Source organism: Eublepharis macularius, chromosome 8 (genome assembly GCF_028583425.1).
Source record: "Eublepharis macularius isolate TG4126 chromosome 8, MPM_Emac_v1.0, whole genome shotgun sequence".
NCBI classification, from domain to species: domain Eukaryota; kingdom Metazoa; phylum Chordata; class Lepidosauria; order Squamata; family Eublepharidae; genus Eublepharis; species Eublepharis macularius.
The window spans coordinates 31,343,907-31,356,246 of NC_072797.1; the positions used below are offsets into that span (position 1 = coordinate 31,343,907).

At 42.6% G+C, this 12,340-nt stretch overlaps 1 pseudogene; it reads right to left on the bottom strand.

Moving 5' to 3' along the window:
• Window positions 1–3,456: 3,456 nt before the first annotated feature.
• Window positions 3,457–4,684, bottom strand: LOC129334532 (tubulin alpha-1 chain-like; annotated as a pseudogene).
• Between the last annotated feature and the right edge of the window lie 7,656 nt (window positions 4,685–12,340).

A 12,340-nucleotide genomic window follows, 5' to 3' on the forward strand; every position in this document is an offset into this window, starting at 1 on the left:
GGTGGAACTGTCTGTCTGAGGAAACTAAGGCCCGGCAGGATTTGTTATCTTTCCGCCGGGCCTGCAAGACGGAGATGTTCCACCGGGCATTTGGTGGGGGCTAGGCTGTCCTCTCACTGGCCATACCACTGAAGACCTTCTACCACCCATGCAGGACAATGCTGCAATTTAATATTTAATAGTCTACACCTGCCAATTTTAATGGTTTTTTATACGATGTTTTAATGTTTTTATAATGTTTTTACTGTTTTTAATTTGTTGTCAAACCGCTCTGAGCCCGTCTGACGGGGAGGGCGGTCTAAAAATGTAATTAAATAAATAAATAAATAAATAGTAATATATAAATAAATAAAATAATGTTTGGGTATAATAATGCTTGGGTATATTGGTCATGGGCTTCAGCTGTGAAGATGCTAGTAACATTTATGAGCATTCCAACTGTTTAAAAAATGACATACCGTGTCTAGGGGTAGAAAGGGCTGCTTGCTGTTAGTAGCAGTGGGCACAGTTGAGAAAGGAGTATGCACCACTGTTAGTCAATGGTAAGTATGAATGTTTATTATGTATGTGGCAATGACCCATCATCAATTTGTATAAGGATAATGTACATATGAGTATTGTGTTTTTGTATGAGTGAGCATAGATAGAACCTAGTTGAGTTTCAAGAAGTAATTTAAGGTGTTCTGATTTTTCCTGAATCTGGTGTACATGCAGAACTTTTTTTTAGCTGGAATGCGGTGGAACGGAATTCTGGCACCTCTTGAAAATGGTCACATGGCCAGTGGCCCCACCCCCTGGGGGGAGTTTAGATTGCTTAGAGGAAGTTAGTGGCAGAGGAATGTTCAACAATAAAGGCTTCACTGTACCTTTATTAAGACTACAATCTGTTGCCTACTGAACTCAGTGACTTATCCTGAGACCAAGCAAGCATAGGAGTGGTTATGTAGATATTGTTTAACATTATGTATGCCACAAACTTTTGTCACTAGTTTGGAGCTTGGTTGAAGAGCACCTGCTTTCCATGAAAAAATTTAAATCCTGATACCTCTCAGGCTCTCAGGCAGCAAGAGCTGGGGAAATACTCTACTTTCTCTTCTTGAGCCACTGCCAGTTAGGCAATACCACAAGAAGATTAACAGTCTGACTCAATATAAGGCAGTTTTATATGATCCCAAATGAATGGCATTTTCTTATGACAGTTTTTCATGGGAGAACTAGAATTTATGTTCATAAACACAAGTTCCTAAACTCATGTTTGCTAAGGAAGTGATAATGTACAGAGGGAGGGGTACTTACAGGAAAGAATGAGCCGGTGGGGACATAATTCTCCTGTACTTACTGATTATTTGATTTGAGTGGAAGACATTTGTAAGGGAAAATCAGTATGCAAGAGGTAAAGAAGCCTTTCCCCCCTCTCATTCTATTCTGCATTACCTCAGAGCTGTATCAGCATAATAAGGGAAAAGTTAGGTTAGGGTTATGAGAGAAATCATGACAGAAATGTAGAGTTAAGTTCCCAGTTTTCCCACATAACCTATAGTCCAACCCTTATTTCTATTGTAGCCTGTCTTATTTCTTGGACTAGCAAGCTGTCAGTGCCAAATTCATTCAATAAATCAAGAAAATGCTGCACAACTGAAAGAAAAACACCCTCAGAATATTACTGGTACTGAGGGAGGGAGGGTAATGGTTCCTGGGAGCTCCTCTTTGTTTTCCTGGAATAGCGGCAGAAGGGACAAAAATCACAATCAGGTCTTCACATGTGTCCGCCAATATACCACTTCATTTCGACTGCCAAACTTGGCTATATTTATACAACCATTTCTCAGCAGAGTGGATTATAGAGGTTGAGATTCTTGGCAATAAAGCCATCAGATTTCCAGGGAAATGCATCTCTGCTAGAACGAAGAAACATGATCAGCAAAGGAAAACCACACAGTTGCCTACAGTTTGTTAGTTCACCACAAGTCAAAACTCAGAATATCAAATCTGGCCTTAAACATTTTGGAGCTTGGTATAATATTTCAAAATGCCAACTTTACAGTGGCATCTGAACTTTTGGACATGGCTCTCTTTCCTTATTTATCTAGGCTTAACAGTCTCTAAACTAAGGGCCAAGCTACACATGACGAATGACACTTGAATGGCAAGTGTATTTCTCCCTGTTCACTTGCCCTCCACTCAATCCACTTGCCATTCAAGTGTCATTCGTCATGTGTAGCTTGGCCCATAGTTTCAGTGCCTAGATGTCTTACTAGGACATATCACAGGGGTGGCCAAACTGTGGCTTGGGAGCCACATGTGGCTCTTCTAGTCATATTGTGTGGCTCCCGGAGGTCTCTGAGTATTGCCATAGCCATACATTTTATTTTAGTCTAGTTTATTTCCCTCCCTCCCTTTCCTCTTTTCTTTCCATGTCTTTCCCTCCCTTTCCTTCTTTCTTTCCACATCTTTCCTTCCTTTTCTTTCTTTCTTTCTTTCTTTCTTTCTTTCTTTCTTTCTTTCTTTCTTTCTTTCTTTCTTTCTTTCCATGTCTTTCATATTTTCAATAAAAATGTTGGGGTTGCCAGGTCTGACTCCAAAAATATCTGGGGACTTTGGGGGTGAAGCCTAGCAAGGATGTGATGTCACTTTTGTGATGTCATTTCCAAGTCAAAGGTCAGGTGATGGCTCTTCCCAAGCTTCCCCCCTTCCGATGATGTCACTTCCAGCATACTGCACCTAAACCCCACCCCTTCCTGTGATGTCACTTTCAGAACACTCCCCCAAACCCACCTCCTCATCTGTAGTCACTTCAATGTATCATGTCTTTCGGCTCTCAAACATCTGACGTTTATTCTATGTGGCTCTTACATTAAGCAACTTTGGCCACCCCTGACATATCATGTAATATCAGGATATGTGTAGCCCTCTTAGGTGATCAAAGCAGATACCACCCTGCAAATGGATAAAATCAACAGCTGCCTGCACATGCGCATTATCTGTAGTGGCGCCCACATTATGGAATGGCCTGCCTGAAGAGGTCAGAAAAGCTCCCATACTCTTCACAAACAATGCAAAACTGAATTATTCAAGAGGGTTTTTGTACTTAGATAGTAGGGCTGTACTGTAAGGAAGTGGATTCAAAGAGATGTATCAGTAAAGGGATAGGCACTATAGAATTTAATACTATGTACTTGTGTTATTGTAAGTATGATCCTACTGGGTAGTTGTAAGTTACATCAATTTGCTTATGTTTTGTTTCAGCAATGTTTTATCTCTGTATTCCAGCATTTGAATTTTATGCTTATTTTCAAATTTCTGCAATGCATACTTTATTTTATTATTTATTGAATGTCCCAACTGTTTTTTTTACTAATATGCAGGAATATTTTATTTGTATCCAGCTAAATATTTCAGCACTTGCAAAATCATCTGGAAGATTACTTGATTATATGCATTTATATGCATGGGATGCTACATGTACAGTTTACATGTCTCAAGTGCAGCAAGATCTTCTCGGGCCTCAGAAAATTCTCCTTCTTCCATTCCTTCTCCAACATACCAATGGACAAAAGCTGCTTGGCATACATCAAGTCAAACTTGTGGTCCAGGCTAGCCCAGACTTCTGCAATAGCCGTAGTATTGTCGAGCATGCAGACTGCATGTTGGACTTTGGCCAAGTCACCACCAGGAACTACTGTTGGGGGCTGGTATTAATGCCTACCTTAAAACCAGTAGGACACCAGTCACACTATCAAAACCAAGTGTAAATGGTACGCTTGGTTTTGATAACAGCAATAGCAGCATTGACATCCTTAGGGACAACATCCTCACAGTATAACATACAACAGCCCATGTATTTACCATGACAAGGATCACTCTTCTCTGTCTGATTGGATGCCTCAAAGCAAGCATTGGTAATCTCAGCGACAGAGAGTTGCTCATGGTAAGCATTCTCTGCTGAAATAATGGGGGAATAAATTACCAAGGGGAAGTGGATTCTAGGATAAGGTACCAGATTTGTCTGGAACTCTTTCATGCCCACATTTAAGGCACCATCAAATCTGAGAGAGGCAGTGATTGAGGAGACAATCTGACCAATTAGGTGGTTGAGATTGGTGTAGGTAGGGCATTCATTGTCCAGGTTCCTACGACAAATATCATAGATAGCTTCATTGTTCACCATGAAGACATCATTAGAATGTTCAAGGGTCATGTGGGTAGTAAGGATGGAGTTATATTGCTCAACAACAGCAGCTGAAACTTGAGGAGCTGGGTATATGGTAAATTCTAATTTTGATTTCTTTCCATAGTCAACTGAGAGGCGTTCCATCAGCAGAGAAGTAAAACCAGAGCCAGTACCTCCCACAAAGCTGTGAAAAATGAGGAATCCTTGCAAGCCAGTACACCGGTCAGCCAACTTCCTGACACGTTCCAGTACTAAGTCAATGATCTCTTTCCCAACAGTGTAGAGACCCCTTGCATAATTATTAGCAGCCTCTTCCTTTCCAGAAATCAGCTGTTCAGGGTGGAAGAGTTGTTTATACGTCCCATTCTTCACTTCAGCTATTATTGATGGTTCCAGATCCACAAACACAGCATGAGGGACGTGCTTTCCTGCACCCGTCTTGCTGAAGAAGGTGTTGAATGAGTCATCACTACCACCAATTGTTTTGTTGCTTGGCATTGTGCCATCAGGCTGAATTCCATGTTCCAAGCAGTAATGTTCCCAACATGCATTGCCAATCTGCGCACCAGCTTTACCAACATGGATTGAGATACAATCACGATATGGATTTGTGTAGGTGGCAAACATAACTTTCTCCAAGGAAACTGACCTCCACAGGTCAGGGAAGTTGTTGTATAAACAAATCAGACTAAGGTCCTTCCTCAGGATTATCCTGAGAGAGGTCTGTTTTCCACGTTTCTGGAAGGTTGAAGATTTGTGGAGTCATTGGTGTTCTGGCTCCGACAGACAAGCTACGGGTCTGAGCAGCCCTACGAAAACTGAATGTCCCAACTGTGGATCACATAGCCTTACGCTGTGTAATTCATCTTGGGATGGAAAATATATATATACATAAATGAAGGACTTCGCATATATTATTGCAATGCTTTAAACAACCCTCCAAAGCAGGCAATTGTTATTATGCCCAGATTGCAGAGGTAGAGATACTTGCCTAAAACCATCTAGGAAGTTCATGGAAGGGACAAGAATCAGACTAAAGGCTTCATGATTGTAACCTCGTAGCCATTATGCTGTACCAGCTATGTTTCACCCACAATAAAGACAAATATGCCTTTTAGCATGTGTAGAGTGCATAGCCATTTTTACCAAATAACCACAGCCTGTCCATATCCTGTATATGGGGAGAGAGGTAAGTTCTTCCAGGCCTCTAGGTATGGACAGACAGAAACCCTGCAATTCTCTTTAAGTTAATGGTTGCACAGCCCCTATCCAACCAAGCAGTTTGGTCCTCCTTCTTATAGTCATAACATTATAACAATATGTCAATTATCAATTTTTTTTTAAAAGCCCTGCTGCGGGATAGTCACTGCAGGGAACCAGAGCATGGAAAATTTGAGAAAACTTCTAATATGGAAACCCCATTGCTTCTGTGTCAGATCAGTAGCTGAAGTGGCAACAAGGAAGCCACCAAAAATTGTCGTCACCTAGAATGGGTCGTGTGCATGTTCCTAATTTAGGACAACTGTACCTTTTCTAGTTGTATGAAGGTGAAATTTTGGAGGATGCATCTCTTCATGCATTGGTGAGAAAATGGCACTGATGTGGATGAGGCTGGGAAGACCCAGATTTTCTTCATCCACATGGCAGCCACCCTGGCTTTGTTGTGATCGTTCAAAAAGGATTATAGTAAAGCAAGTTTTAGAAAGGAAAGACAGGAGGAACATAGGAGGTTCAAGAAAGTGTAGTGTAGGAATTGGGGGGGAAACTGCTTTCCAACAGCATCCAAGGTGGAGAAAATCGTCTGAGTGGAAGCCCCCAACCTGGTTAATAAATTACAAGTGGATCCCAGATTGTAGTTGGAAGTTAGGTTGCATCTAAAAATGTTGAAAACCACCATCCTAGTGTTTTGTATGCTCTACATGCATTTAGAAGAATGTATATTCACTTGAGCACAATATGTTCAGAAAGGTACTGTCCAGGGTGAGCTGTCCACACCCCTCAGACAACACCTGGTACCTGCAAAAGGTGTGCTGCCATCACAGCTGGAAGAGAGCGGTAGGACATCAGTGCCCAGGGGAGCCCCAGATGAGCAAGAAGGCAGCCGGTGGACTCCAGGAGACCCAGGAGCAGCCCAAGACAAACCCCAGACCCCTCCCTAGGGGCTAGGAAACAAGGGGAAAAACACACAGGCTGGAGATACCCCTGCCCCTGTGCACACACTGGGTGGGCCGGCAAGCTGGGCATCAGGTCCACAGAAATGCCACCTGCCCTGGGGAACTGCCTAGCTGCAAGGATACCCAAGGAGAAATGGCTATCAGGCCATCTTGCCTGGAAAGGCCCTACCAGCGCCAACCTCCAAGTAGGAAACAAGGGAAAAGAGAGAGGCTGAAGCTGGGGAGAGGCAGCTGGAAGCCTCCCAAGCTGGCCCAGATCAGGAGCAGCCAGCCCAGGGGAAGAAGGGTGGAGATCGGAGCAGAGAGAGACACACTTAGAAGCCTCCCCAGCTGGCCCAGATCAGGAGCAATCAACCCACAAGTGGAAGGGTGGAGAGCAGGGCAGGAAGCCCTATATAAGCAGGCTCAGTTGGGAGCCAAAGGGTGGAGAGTGTAGGAGCTGATGGTGAGGTGTGCAGGAGTGGTTGGAGAGTGGGAGCAGTTCACTTGGCAAAGGATGGTGCAGGAGTGGAGGAAGAGCAGAGGCTACTGAAGGACAGGTCCATATGTGGCTGAGAGGGTGATGTATACCCCCCTCCTTCCACTATCTAGGGGCCAATCCCAAGCCTGCTCATGCCCCAGGCCCCTACTGTGGATACCCATGCCCAGAGCTCTGCAGCTGCTATGGCGGAACCTGACAGGCACCTAAGAAATGTTGTTCTTTTTTTTAAAAAAATCTGCTTTGTTATTAGGGCTGCCTCTGGGCTTGCTTCCTCACCCCTGTAATTTCTGATAAATTTGCACATTTGTAAATAATTCTTCCAAGACACTAGTCTTCAGAGCTTTCTTCCTGTAAAGGGCACTTACCCTGTGAAGGGTGCCCTGAACTTTCCACCTCTTGAGGAAGAGGGATGGAAAAGGAACAATATTTTAGAATTTGAATCCACAAATGAATCTTTGAAGCATCAGGAAGAAGTAAGCCATTCTACACCCAGTAAGTCACCATATTAGGCATGAATGAAATAAAGCACTGCACCAGATATCACTTATGCATTCAAATTCGTCAGGATGCTAGCCAGTTCTTATATAACCTTCTAGTCTATTTTCACCTTCTGCTTACAGAAGTTGCAGCTTGAAACTTACATTAGTTGGTCCATTTCCCTTTTACTTGTAATTCTGCTCTGAGAGTAAAAAAAAACAAAAACCTGAAAAACTTCCTTACTTGAAATGTTTGAACAATGAAAACAGGAAAAGGGTGGACTTCCCATTGTTTTGTGGGAGGTAAAGGTTAGGTCACTGTGGGTGAAAGTGATAGAGAAAGAAAGAAATGAAGCAAGGCACTCTTTACATAATCTGATGCCTGCTTCTCACCTTTGAGGACTTAATTCTGATTGCATGTGGGAGAATATTTAGGTGGATTTTATAAAACTCTGTGCAGATGACAAACCTAGTGCTATTCTGAAAGGTTAAAAAGCCTCCTCCCCTGCTATTTGTTAATATGTAGTTCTATGCCTGGTGGCATCTAGTGTTCTCCTGGTCTGCTGTTGCCTTGGCACAGAGAGCTGCTTTAGCACTGTGGTTAAGTGGTTTGGCTGTGAATCAGCACTCTACTGGTTCGAATCTCACTACTGCCATGAGCTCAGTAGGTGGCCTTGGGTAAGCTATTCCTCTCAGCCCCAGCTCTCCAGCTGTATTGTGGGGGTAATAATAACACTAACTTGTTCACTGCTCTGGGTGAGGCACTAATCTGTCTAGAAGAGTGATATATAAGTGCAGTTGTTGTTATTATTTCTTTTTAAGTCTTGGAAATGCACATGATCCCAGCCAATCAGGGATCACGTAGTGAATGTGATGATTTCATAGCATCATTTAGCCAATTGTTATTACTGAGGCTGAACAAAATCCTCATGTTCTCCTCGATCTGAGAGAAAGAGGGAACGTTTCCTTGTTACTGAAGCAATTGGACCAACGTTCCCCAGATGTGCTGGAAATTTCATTGCTTGCTCTGTTGTGTGGCAAGATGGCGCCCTGAGCCACCTATACAATAAGGATGGGGATGTGCATTTGAGTGCCCATCCAGTTGCTAACTACTCTCAATCTTTACTAAGGCCTACTCTGACAATATCAAATCTGCATATGAATTTCAACACAGCAGCTTCTCACTGGAATGTTTTTTTAAACTCTCCTGCTGAAGTACTGCATCCTTAAAGGTCTGTTATTGAATGTCCAGAGAGGATGAAATGCTGTCCCACTTGTTTTTGATGATTTGCATTTTTAATGACTGATTCATGTCTGTATTTTGTCTTATGTGTAGACGGTTCACTCTGGCCAATGTACATGAAAGCAGGGCATTGCAGGTACATGATAGATAGGACAGGATGACAATTGAGCTCTTGATGATACGGCCATTCAATGCTTGGTCTTGTGATCAGTCATCAGAGTGCGTTTGGAGACAAAAGTGGTACTGGAGTCTCTGCAGGCATTAATCCCTTGGTTTGTATCTCCTTTGGGTGGTCTATTGTCGCTGTTGTTGAGTAGACTAGAAAGGTGCCTGTAAGCAAAGACTAGCCTCTCCTTCAATCCCTGGGAGAGAGAATGGTCATCTTCCAGCAGAGATTATAGATCCTTGAGGATACAGTGCAATCAAGACAGAGTGAAACCAGAAACAAAGTTTAAGGGCGCATATTTGAGGGGCAGAATATGCAACCCTCCAGCAGTCATGGCAATCTCAATCATTCACTATCCATGCTCAGTACTAAAAGTCCACTTTAAGAGACAGTTTCTCGAGGCATCCAAATGTAATGCAAGTTACTCCACTCAAGAAGGGAAGGTAACAGGCCAAAGAGACAGAGCAAGAGAGGGAAAAAAGGTGGCTATAGCTGCTAATTGATGGAGATCCAAATAGAGATCTGAATCCCAAGACAGAAGTCCAAGTGTCCAAGCTGCAAATCTTCCAGGCAAATCTATGTTTCATTGCAGTAGGTTTGGGATTAGCAGTTGTGAACACAAGGGTAGGGCTGGCACCCAAAGGCTTTCCAGGCTTGGAGTGAGCTCAGGTGTGTAACCTGACTAGAAGGAGATAGATCAGGGCCCTGGAAAGGAAGTTCTAAATAAGGTAAGTGATGGGGTGTGTCCAGGAGGGGAAGAGGCATGTTAGGACCAGAAGCAGTCTTGGCCTGATCAATGAAATGGGTCTAATTTGGGGGACAGTCAGTCCCAGGCAGGAAATGGTGAAGGCTTACTATAAATGGACATGGATTCTTGGGAAATGCAAATGTGACTGTTTGGCTTTTGGCTAAAAGTGCATTAATTAATAGATGGGGTGGGGTGGGGTGGTGGTCTTTGATTAACAATCTGATGGCCAAATAACAGGTGCAGCGAGACTTCTTTCTGGGAATACCTATTGTAGTCCAATGATTAGATAAAGCACAGCCAGAAACTGGGTTATTGACACGAAGGAAGAACAAAACAGGAGAGATACTGATCCCAACATCAAAGAATATTTGTGTGTGTGGGGGAGGGGGAGACAAAATGGTGGCAAAATGTGCATGTATAGAGAAGATAGCTATACTATTTACTTACTTTACTAAATTCCTCAGGGGATAATTAGCAGGTGAGGGGGTGCGCGGAAATAAACACATGTACCATGCTATTAGGCCTAAAAGCTAAAACAGAGCTTCCAAGTTTCTAGGCAGTATATCTGATTATCTTGTGCAGGAGAGATGGAACAGAAATGAGTTGCTGTCTTCATGTGATGCTAGTGGGAGCATTTGACTGGTGAACACTGTAAACAGGATGCTGGATTTAAAAATCTCCTTGGTCTGGTTCAGCATATACTTTACACAGTGATCGCCTATACAAAAAGATTATTTCCATGTAGAAAAAGTGTTACCATGTGTTGGAGAGAAAAAATATAGGAGGAAAAACAGCAACAATAACAAAACACCCTCCAAAACATTGTCCCTATGATTAGCCAGTGAGGAATTGTATTAAAAATACGTTAGAAGGAAAGAGCTTGGATTGCAGATGCTGCTGAGATTTATAAATGAGGACACCTTGACATATTGTGATCTTTGAGCTGGTTTTTTCAAGTCAAGTCAAGTTTATTATTACAGTCTGTGACCAGTACATATAAAACCATTTGCAATTTGAGCTGGTTTTGTAAACTTTGCAAGGGTTCCTCTCCCCCTCCCCCCTTTCAATTTGGAAATCAGAACTCAGCCAGAAGAACCTTATTCCTGCTGAGTGCTTTTTCTTGATCACATAAATAAATTTGGGCTGTTATTGGCAATATGCCTACAAAGATTGGAAATAGGCTCAAAGGATAAAATGAAGACTATCAAGGGTGAGCAGCTCCATACAAATGTTATGCAAACTTATGGCCAAGAGTCAAGTTTCCACGTCTCCTGCTGCTCCAATGGAGTGGTTGCCTGGCACGTCTTTTCCCTGCCTGGCACTGTTGCTATTGTTTGCAAGTCAACACAACCTTGAATGAAAATACACACACATACACACATACTGCCTGTCCTTGAGTGCATTTTCTCATTGGTTGTTTCTAATCTTTCGCAAGGGCTATGTACAAAATGTTCCCGAATGCACACAAATCCTGCAAAATAACTACATGGAATAACATCAACTAAATTCAGAGAATCCAGCTCACGTTCAACAGTTATTTATTTATTTTATTTGACTGGTATTCTGCCCTCCCCATGAATGGGCTCAATTTGGGTTAAATTTGGATATAGGTCAGATATTGTGTATTTGTGGATGGGCTGAACTTGGCTTCAGGTGATTTTCAGTTGCAGAAAGACATTTCAAGAGTGGTTCTCTGTACATCACATTGTGGTTGTGACTGGAACTTCCTCACAGGTTCATCCTCAGAGAAGGTGAAAATCCATAAAGTACATGCAAACTGTGTTAGGGATACAAGATTCTGGGGCCCATGGAGCCAGGCAAGTAATGTTATGTGTTAGGCCTAGGTCCTATGATTTATTTACATTATTTATAGGCCATCTTTCTCATTGAGACTCCAGGTAGATTATAGGATACAAAACAGTACAATTAGATAGCGTAAGACAACCAATGAACAATGGAGTTGTACTAGAATTACTAATTAGTTTTGGTTGAGGTCTTATAGCACTTGGAAGCCCTGGGAAGGAGTGGCATGTGTTGGCAAACATGGTGGGCTTAGTTCTGGGGCAGGGAACATAAAATGGAGCTAGTGACAGGTAAGGGCTACAGAGAGTGGCTCAAGAGACCAGGTTATACAATCTCTCTCTTCCTGTGTGTGTGTATGTGAGAGATATGTGGTGTCATGGTTAGATGAAGCCTGTGGGTATCCAGGTTCAAATCCCATGAGATTTACTGGGAGACAATGGGACCTCTCTCTCAGTCTAGCCATCCTCACAGGGTTATTGTAAAGCTAAGAAAGGGGTCAGGAGAGTCATGTGTGCCCTTCTGAGATTCCTGGATAGACAGATTACTGATACCAGGAGGGGCCAGGGGAAGCGCATGAGCCACAAAGCAAAATGGTTGCCAAGGAAACAAGGTGTTTGCCTTGTACGGAAAAGGATTCCAATTTGGAGCTACCCATGCCTGGAGTCTCTGATAGCCATAACACACTTGCTTTCTAGCAGCTGTGAATGAAGCAGCTGTTTTGTACCTCTAGTTTGGGTAAACACCCTGAATCATTCATTTCTGACTAAAAAAAAAATTGCATTAAGTTAATGTGACCTTCAAGACTCTTTGAAAAGTAGAATTAACTTGTAAGATACTCAATGATCATGGCCTGCTTAATTTGGCTTCTTTCCTTTTTTCAATGCCCAAGCTCCATTTTGGGAGCCAGCAGAGTTAAGCAAGTGTTACTAAATATGCATGTAGCTTGCATTTCATCTGTTTACAAATATCTGCTTTTACCTATTTTCCCTCTCCAGGCTTTCCTCGGAAGCATTTATGTGTTTGGTCTAGTCTTCCTCCAGGGGATTCTCAGTTTCAATGTTAATAAGTGTTGTTCCTC